Source organism: Portunus trituberculatus, chromosome 40, assembly GCF_017591435.1.
Source record: "Portunus trituberculatus isolate SZX2019 chromosome 40, ASM1759143v1, whole genome shotgun sequence".
Taxonomy (NCBI): domain Eukaryota; kingdom Metazoa; phylum Arthropoda; class Malacostraca; order Decapoda; family Portunidae; genus Portunus; species Portunus trituberculatus.
In genome coordinates, this window is record NC_059294.1 from 11,277,604 (window position 1) to 11,287,603 (window position 10,000).

The 10,000-nt window shown below is 39.6% G+C and overlaps 1 protein-coding gene and 1 long non-coding RNA gene across 2 annotated transcripts in view; both read right to left on the bottom strand.

Moving 5' to 3' along the window:
• The window catches only part of LOC123515976, a 12,667-nt gene extending 12,046 nt beyond the window's left edge, over positions 1-621 (bottom strand). The window contains exon 1 of the long non-coding RNA XR_006678033.1: positions 1-621. This exon is cut by the window's left edge and continues 821 nt beyond it. This is a non-coding gene — a long non-coding RNA (uncharacterized LOC123515976).
• The window catches only part of LOC123515974, a 100,448-nt gene that overhangs the window by 75,909 nt on the left and 14,539 nt on the right, over positions 1-10,000 (bottom strand). The gene's annotated exons all lie outside the window — the stretch shown is intronic.

The following is a 10,000-nucleotide window of genomic DNA, read 5'->3' on the forward strand; positions in this document are numbered from 1 at the left end:
GTTAAATGCAGTAGATGTTGTCATGAAGCTAGACAGAGCAAATGAAGTAATGAGTATATAGTAACGATCAGAAAGTCAAGTAAAGATATTAAAGTTGATAGTACATGTTGTTATTACCGTAGATTGAGTAAGAGTAGCAATGAGTATATAACAACGATCAGAAAGTCAAGTAAAGGTGTTAAAATTGGTAGTTAAATGCAGTAGATGTTGTTATTAAAGTAGATAGAGTAAATAAAGTCATGAATATACAGTAACAATCAGAAAGTGAAGTGAAAGTGTTAAAGTTGATAGTTAAATGCGGTAGATGTTGTTATTAAAGCAGACAGAGTAAATGAAGTAGAGAGTATATGGTAACGATCAAAAGGACAGGTGAAAATGTTGAAAACTGAGGCCAAAAGAAGTAGATAAAGGAGTAACAAGAGAGGATACACGAAATAAAGTAAGCATGAATAATAATAAGATGAACAAACCAAATGAAAAAAAAAAAGAGAGAACAAACCAAGTAAATAGAGTAAAATAAACACGTACACTAAAAAAAATAAATAATATAGATAAAACAATGAGCCGGACCAATACGGTACAGGAAACGGCACAAACACTCACACTGGCACACAACTTAGGAGCGGGAAAAAAAAACCGCGTGTGAAAGAAAAAAAAAAAACGGAAGGAAGGAAGGAAGGAAGGAAGGAAGAAAAAAAGGAAAGAAGAAAGAACTACAGAAAGAGGCAAGGAAGGAAGAAAGGAAAGAAGGAAAAAAACAGAAGGAAACAAGGAAGGAAGGAAGGAAGGAAGGAAGGAAGGAAAGCAGGAAAGTAAAGAAGGAACTAGGGAAGCAGCAAGTGGACAGGAAAGAGAATGAGAGAGAGAGTGAGTCCTCTACTAAACGTCAAAAACAACAAGTGGCTGACTCATAAAGCAAAATAAAATCAAGCTGCACACGTCAATATGAAAGAGAGAGAGAGAGAGAGAGAGAGAGAGAGAGAGAGAGAGAGAGAGAGAGAGAGAGAGAGAGAGAGAGAGAGAGAGAGAGAGAGAGAGAGAGAGAGAGAGAGAGAGAGCAAAACTACTGGCTCGCGTTCAACCTTGCAGGCACGTCAAGCACACGGGTGGTGGTGGTGGTGGTGGTGGTGGCAACACTGAGAAAGCTAAAACCAGGGAAAATGAAAACGAAAACATACTCCGTTGGGTTGTGTAGAAGAAAGGCGATAATGATAATGGTAATAAACATAAACGAGGAAAAAAAATGTCACAGGAGTTACTTAATCCGCTAATCGGTGGCGTCGGCAGGTGACATAAGGAGACAAGAGAGAAAAAGAGACACTAAGAGAGAAACGAATCGAAAAACAAAGGAAAAAAAAAAAAAAGCAAGGGATACATTAAACAAGTGAAAAATAGACGAAGTACGAAGAAGTGAAAGAGAAAAAGGGAGAAATACGAATAAAAGAGAAAAGAATCGGGTTAAAAGAAGGAAAAAACACGGAGAGAGAGAGAGAGAGAGAGAGAGAGAGAGAGAGAGAGAGAGAGAGAGAGGAAGTGTGTGAGTGTGTGTATGTGTGTACCCTAGTTGTCCTAAGGGTAATCTAGTACACTACACACGTGCCCATTAACCCATCCTCTTCCTCCCCCTCCATTCCCTGCGGCACACAAACAGATGGGGAGCAACTACAGGGGGGCGGGGCAGGGGCGGATCTTAACCCCTTCAGTACTGGGACGCATTTCTACCTTGAGATTTTATTGACATTAGGAAAGGTCTATGGAGGTCAGAAAATTAACGGCCAAAGTCTTCACTATTTCAATCTCCCATATATTTTTGTGAACTGTATAAAATCTCCAAATAGAAAGTAGAATGAATACGAAAACGCGTCACGGTACTGAAGGATTTGACTCTCCCACCCCACTGCTACAAAATCTTCCTTAGGTATTTCACTCACGATCTCCGCTGAACTGAATGAAACTCTTCCTCCGTCAAGGCTTCTCCGCTAACTCGATAAATTAGTCTCGTCTAGAAATTCAGAGTACAATATATTTTTTTCAGACGCCAGCGAAGGAAAGAATGAGCGAGGAGTGATATTTGTGCCCGGAGTTTCATTTCTGCCCTGTGGAATTGTCTAATATAGAGTTACAGTACGAAATAGACAAGCGTTATTTATTAGTGTGATACCTTCAAACGTGTGGATCTCTCAAAATATATAGTTTCGAGGGTTCTCATACTTTTTTTTTAACTGACAATGTCGAATCTTGATTAAACTGTCACTATAATCACAGAAAAACAATCTTGTGCTAGAGTATATTAAATGAAATTGAAATGAGACACCGAAACGTTTGACATTTTGAAAATACGAAATATCAGCGTATATCTTCTTACATTCACAGCCACTACGTTCATCAGACTCTCACTTCCAAGGACAGGGGATTATTACTATAAAAGACTACATGATATCGATAAGGGGCAGTTGAAAAGTATACGGAACGCGTCAAGATAAATAAATGGAAATACACGAGTGATGGAAACTCACTAAATAATAAAACATTTGTTGAACTGTGAAGTCAGTCTATCTGTAAATTAAACAGAGATAGACGAGTAGAGTTGTAATCCCTAGTGTGTGTGTGTGTGTGTGTGTGTGTGTGTGTGTGTGTGTGTGTGTGTGTGTGTGTGTGTGTGTGTGTGTGTGTGTGTGTTGTAATTGTTTCTTAAAGGTGAAAACACAAGAAAGAGGTGAGTGGTTTATCATTTGCCCTCTACATATTATGACGCAGTGGTGGTGGTGGTGGTGGTGACCGTGGTGATATAGCAGCAGCAGCAGCAGCAGCAGCAGCAATAGTATTAGTAGTAGCAGTAGTAATAGTAGTGATATTGGTGGTGGTAGTGGTGACCGTGGTGATATAGCAGCAACAGCAGCAGCAGCAGCAGCAGCAGCAGTAGTAGTAGTAGTAGTAGTAGTAGTAGTAGTAGTAGTAGTAGTGATAGTGGCGGTGGCGGTGGTGGCCGTGGTGTAGTAGTAGTAGTAGCAGTAGTAGTAGTAGTAGTAGTAGTAGTAGTAGTAGTAGTAGTAGTAGTAGTAGTAGTAGTATCAGTATCAGTATCAGTATCAGTATCAGTATCAGCATCAGCATCAGCAGCAGCAGAAACAATAGTTGGAGAAAGAAGAGGAAGCTATTACCTTTACTGCTTCCGTTAAAACAATAACAACAACAACGTTAATAATAACACAAAAGAAAATAACAACAACAACAACAACAACAATAATGCCTAACAATAATGACAAAAACAAACACACAAAGGAATGCAAGTGAAAGTATTTTTTTCAACTGGTAATGTGAGAGAGAGAGAGAGAGAGAGAGAGAGAGAGAGAGAGAGAGAGAGAGAGAGAGAGAGAGAGAGAGAGAGAGAGAGAGAGAGAGAGAGAGACAGAGAGACAGAGAGGTACTATATATGCGATGATACAGACGAACGAAAGAATAAGAAAATAAAAAATCTAAAGAAAAAGAAAGAGAAAAGATATAAGCTGAAGAGGAGGAGGAGGAGGAGGAGGAGGAGGAGGAGGAGGAGGAGGAGGAGGAGGAGGAGGAGGAGAAAGGAGAGGAATAGGAGGAGGGCAAAAATCAACAAACTTCTTCAGATACGGATTCAAGTTCCACTAGAACAGGAAACAGGAAAAAAAAAAAAAAGGGAAAAAGTGAAGAGGGAAAAATTGGAGAAGAATAATGAGGGATAGAATAGGGAAAATGAGAAGCACAATACGGAGAGGAGGAGGAGGAGGAGGAGGAGGAGGAGAAAGAGGTTTAAACTCAAGAACTCGACGGAAAATGCACGCCAGGAATCTCTCTCTCTCTCTCTCTCTCTCTCTCTCTCTCTCTCTCTAAATAAATAAATAAATAAATAAATAAATAAATAATAACAATAACAAACAAAATAAAAATAGCTATAACAATGATAACAACAACAACAACTATAACAACCACAACAAAACCAACAAAAAAAAAAAAAAATCACCTTTTTAAACAATTAACAAGTCCATCTTCGCTAACCAGTCAACTTCGTACCTCAAGTGTACCTTTGTGTTGTTGCCTGTTAACCTCTTTGTTGCACCCAGGAGGAGGAGGAGGAGGAGGAGGAGGAGGAGGAGGAGGAGGAGGAGGAGGAGGAGGAAGAGGAAGCTAACCAAACAGCAATACTCTTAGGTCATTGCATGTGTGTGTTTGGGAACGGAGGTGGAGGAGGAGGAGGAGGAGGAGGAGGAGGAGGAGGAGGAGGAGGAGGAGGAGGAGGAGGAGGAGATGAAGAGAGGAAGAAGAAGAAGAAGAAGAAGAAGAAGAAGAAGAAGAAGAAGAAGAAGAAGAAGAAGAGGAGAAGAGGAAGAAGAGAAGAAGAAGAAGAAGAAGAAGAAGAAGAAGAAGAAGAAGAAGAAGAAGAAGAAGAAGAAGAAGAAGAAGAAGAAGAAGAAGAAGAAGAAGAAGAAGAAGAAGAAGAAGAAGAAGAAGAAGAAGAAGAAGAAGAAGAAGAAGAAGAAGAAGAAGAAGAAGAAGAAGAAGAAGAAGAAGAGAAGAAGAAGAAGAAGAAGGAGGAGGAAGAGGAGGAGGAGGAGGAGGAGGGAAAAGAACAAGAACAAGATAAACAAGAACAAGAAGAATATCAGCAGCAGCAGCAGCAGAACAATAGGAAGTGGAAGGAAATAGAATGAGCATTAAGAGAGAAACAAACAGATAGGAAGATAAAAAAAAAAACACACAAAAACAAGACTAAGTAAATACAATAAGAAAGAAAAAATAAGAAGAAAAAGAAAGAAAGAAAAAGAAAAAAGAGAAAAAAAGAAGAAAGGCATAAGAAGAAATGAAAAAAGAAAAACACACACACACACACACACACACACACACACACACACACACACACACACACACACACACACACACACACACCTGATCTTAAACACATGAAGTAGGCCACATGTCAATTTGGCTAACTAAATTTCCAATACTCCACCGCAGCCTTCCCACCTTATTCACGCCCCGAGGAGAGAGAGAGAGAGAGAGAGAGAGAGAGAGAGAGAGAGAGAGAGAGAGAGAGGAGGGGGGGTAAACTTGCTTGCACCTTGATTCCTTGGTGTAAGTAGGTTCTCTCTCTCTCTCTCTCTCTCTCTCTCTCTCTCTAAGGAAAATCCAAGGTGTTTGCACATCCACAAGTTATTCTATCACCATCTTATATCTATCTATCTATCTATCTATCCAGCTATCTATCTATCTAACTGTTTATTTATCTATCCGTCTGTCTATCCATATCCACCTATCTGTTTCTGTCTTGTATCTACGTAATTCTCTATCTATCTATCTATCTGTCACAAGTGTCCTTTAAACATGAATCAAACCAGGAACTAATTATGAATAAGTAAACAAACATGTCCTTCTAAAACTCATAATAATAATAATAATAATAATAATAATAATAATAATAATAATAATAATAATAATAAAATGCAAAGTGAGGCTTCTTAAGTTCAACTAAGGATCCTTTAGTGTAAATTTGTGTCCATAGGAGGAGGAGGAGGAGGAGGAGGAGGAGGAGGAGGAGGAGGAGGAGAGGATAGGGGGAGGAGGAGAGGACGCTGAAGCAGGAAGAAGGGGGAGGAGAAGAGTAGGAGCTGCCTGAAGGAAAAAAAAGAAAACGGAAGGGAAAATAAAAATAACATGGTAAACAATGACAGGAAATAATGAGTAAGGAATTAGAAAAAGAAATAAAAAAATACATACACAAAAGTAACAAACAGGCGAATGAGAAACAAATAAATGAATGAATAAATAAATAAATAAATGAACCAGCAGCAAACACGTTGGCCCTATCGAAGGCTTCTTTTTTTTCCTTTTTTTTTTTTGTTGTTGTTGTTTTGTTTATACCATGTGGGCTTGTCACGGGAATTTATGGGCTAAAGGGGATACTTTTTGTGGTACCTCCTCTCTAAAACCCCACCCGATAGGAAACGGTTGCCCCAAATGAGGAAGCCCAACCTACACTCGGACCGTGGACAGGATTCGAACCCATGCGCTTGGAGACCCCTCGGACCCCAAAGCACGCATGGTTCCACTGTACCACGGCGGCCCCGAACGAAGGCTTTTAATGAATAACTTAAAGATGAACTCATTCAGACCCGTCACAAGAAGGTCACACTGGCGCCGTACACACACACAAAAATAGATAAATAAAAAAAAAATAAATAAATAAACAAGTAATAACAAAAAACAAACGATACCAATAAAAAAAGAAAAAAAAAACCCAGTTATACTATTAACATAACACTAGTAAAGCCCAACACCAATATGATGATGATGATGATGATGATGATGATGATGATGATGATAATAATAATAATAATAATAATAATAATAATAATAATAATAATAAACACATGAAGGAGGAGGAGGAGGAGGAGGAATACAAAGGAATACAAAGGAAAGCCAAACAGCAACAGACCTGTTGGTCCTTTCGAGGCTGTTTGGTAACTACTTCTAACTGGCTACAGATAAGAGAGACAGGACAGTACAGGAGAAGGCTCCTCCCACCCACCACTCCCTCCAGCTTTCGCTGGCATGGAAAATAGCTTGGAAAAGTACCATGCAGTATGGAAAAAAACTGACATGGAATTTTCACAGGAAAGGATGAAAGGAGATTCTATTATTCACCCTACGGTGAACTCTACATATCTATCTATAAGAAAGTTAATATAGTATCATGTTTAATTATTCAGACAAGAAGAGAGCTTGTTGGGGTTATTCTTTAAATATTTATCAATTTTGTTTTTGAATGATGCAATGGAAGTACTGTTTACTATTTCTGAAGGAAGCTTATTCCAAATGTTAACTATTCTATTAAAGAAAAAGTGCTTTGCCTCGTGGGTTTTAAAGCGTTTTGGTGTAATTTTAAATCCATTATTCCTTGTTATGGTGGAATGATCAATAGTAAAATATTTATTGACATCAAGGTTGTTGTATCCCTGAAAAATTTTGAAAACTTCGATTAGGTCTCCTCTTATCCTGCGCTTTGTTAAGCTGAATAAATTTAATGCTTCCAGTCGTTCCTCATACGGCTTGTTTCTCAATCTCGGAATCATCTTGGTCACTCTACGCTGGATCCTTTCCAGTTTTTCAATGTCTTTTCTGTAATATGGTGACCAGAACTGCACACAGTATTCAAGCTGAGGACGCACCAATGAGTTATATAAAGTAAGGATAACTTTTTCTGATTTAAATTCAAAGGTTCTTCCAATGAACCCAACTAATTTATTTGCATTCTTTACTGCTTCTGTGCAGTGTTTGCTCGGCTTGAGATCTTTAGACACCACAACACCAAGATCTTTTTCATTCTCAGCACTTTCCAGAGGTACATTACTCATTACGTATTTTGCTTGTACATTGTTACTTCCAATGTGTAAGACTTTACACTTTTCTATATTGAATTTCATTTGCCATTTTTCTGCCCAGCGTGTCAGTTTATTTAAGTCACACTGTAGTTCTTGCCATTGTGACGTTGATGTAACTTTGCTCATTATTTTGGTGTCGTCCGCGAATTTGCTTATTTTACAAGTGATTCCTTCATCAATATCATTAATATAAACAATGAAAAGAACTGGTCCTAATACAGAGCCTTGAGGAACACCACTTTTCACATTGTGCCACTCTGATTCTTTTCCATTTATAACAACTCGTTGCTTTCTGTCAGAGAGCCAGTCTTCCAGCCATTTCAGGGTATTTCCAGCTATGCCGTGAGCTTTTACTTTGCTGATTAGCCTCTTGTGAGGGACAGTGTCGAAAGCTTTCTGGAAATCAAGATAAATAACATCCACTGCTTTTGTCTCGTCATACGAGTTAAAAACTTCATAAAAGAAGTCTAGTAGGTTTGTTAAGCAGGATCTCTTGTTTCTGAAACCATGTTGTGAATCCTTCATGATCTTATTTTCTTCTAAAAATTTGACAATCTTATCTCTGATTATCGTTTCCATCAGCTTGCACACTACTGAAGTAAGGCTGATTGGTCTGTAATTAGCTGGGAGTGATTTATTTCCTTTCTTGAAAATGGGCGTGACATTTGCTAGCTTCCACTCCTGGGGGACTTTCCCTGCTTGTAAAGTTTTATTGAATATAATCGTGAGTGGTTTCACGAGCTCATTTTCGCTTCTTTGAGAAGCCTGGGTGATATCTTGTCTGGTCCAGGCGTTTTGTTTACGTTCATGCTGTTCATGACTGTGAGGATTTCATTTTCTGTAACTATGAAGTCAGGCAGTGTTTTGCCTTGTGCCTGAGGCTCTGGCATGGGCAGACTATTTTGGACATCTTCAGTCGTGAAGACTGTTGAGAAGAATCTATTTAGGACGTTTGCCATTTCAGCTTCGTTATCTATTTGGTTTCCGTTTTCTGTTATGAGTGGACCAATTGTTGAGGCTAAGACTCTTTTGGATTTTACATAACTGTGAAATTCCTTTGGGTTGGTTTTACAGGAGTTTGCGATCTGAGCTTCTACAGATTTTTGCTGCTTTTATCAACTTTTTGCTTTTCTACGCAATCTGTCATGCTCTAATTTATCATTATTATGCTGTGTTAATTTGTATTTGTTGTATGCTTCTTTCTTTGCTAGAAGACAGCTTTTAATTTCATTATTCCACCATTTCGGTTTGGTGTTTAGTATTTTCCTTCTGTTTCTTAGTGGTATACACATCTTAGCTGTATCATTTATCTTTTCAGCAAACACCTCCCATGTCTTATCTACATCTGGTGTTTCCAGCAGTATATTCCAGTCAATGGATGCAAGCTGCATACGGAGTCTTGTGTAGTTTGCACGCCGATAGTCTGGCACTTTTTCTTTACTTTCATTCACTTTTCCTTTGTCAAAATTTATGGTGAATTTTAAGGTGCGATGATCGCTGGAACTGAATTCTGGTCCAATTTCCACATTTTCAATAGTATTCTCATCATTTGTTAGAACGATATCAAGGATATTGTTTCCTCTTGTCGGATGCTTGATGTGTTGGTGGAGGGAGCTTTCAAGCATGCTATTATACAGCTGCTGGCCAGCGTGAGCTGTCAGTGGTTCGCCCCACCTTGTGACTGGAAGGTTAAAATCTCCCATAATTATGCAATTGTTTACGCAGCAAATGTCCGCGATTTGTTCATACAATTGTTCGTCTGTGGCGGGTGACTGGGCTGGAGGACGATAGACGAGACCTAATGATATTCTTCGGGATTTATTTTCTATATGAATGAAATTGACATCTATGTTTGCAATGGTTGAGGAGGAGGAGGAGGAGGAGGAGGAGGAGGAGGAGGAGGAGGAGAAGGACGAGGAAGAGGAGGAGGAGGAAAAGGAGGAGGAAGAATAAGAACAAAAAAGTAACAACAACAACAACACAAGGAAGAAGAACAAGAATAAGAACAAGAACAAGAACAAGACGAGAAAAAGCAGCAAAAACAAGAACAAAAACACTGACACATACACATTTGAGAGGGAGAGAGAGAGAGAGAGAGAGAGAGAGAGAGAGATGGGAATACACAATAAAGCAAAGGTGTGCGCGACGAAGTGATGACTCGCTGAATAAATAAATGAATAAATACACCAGTCACTGTCCGCCATTAAGTCTGGCGATGCGTGAGTGAAGTGCGTCCCTTCAAGTAGTACTGAGTGGGCGGCCAACCAAACCCAGCCTTGAGACACACACACACACAGAGAGAGAGAGAGAGAGAGAGAGAGAGAGAGAGAGAGAGAGAGAGAGAGAGAGAGAGTAGTGTGGGGACAGGGGACACAGGTTGGAGAGGGGCAGGTTGGCCAAGAGGTGACAGGGGGGAGGGGAAGCTAGGAAAGGAGCCAGCGAGCCAGCAAGCCCAGCATCACGTCACCAGTGTTTACAAAGTCTACCACAACGGCACGGCGGCAGCAGATCCGGACAAAGGAGAGAGAGAGAGAGAGAGAGAGAGAGAGAGAGAGAGAGAGAGAGAGAGAGAGAGAGAGAGAGAGGGTGGC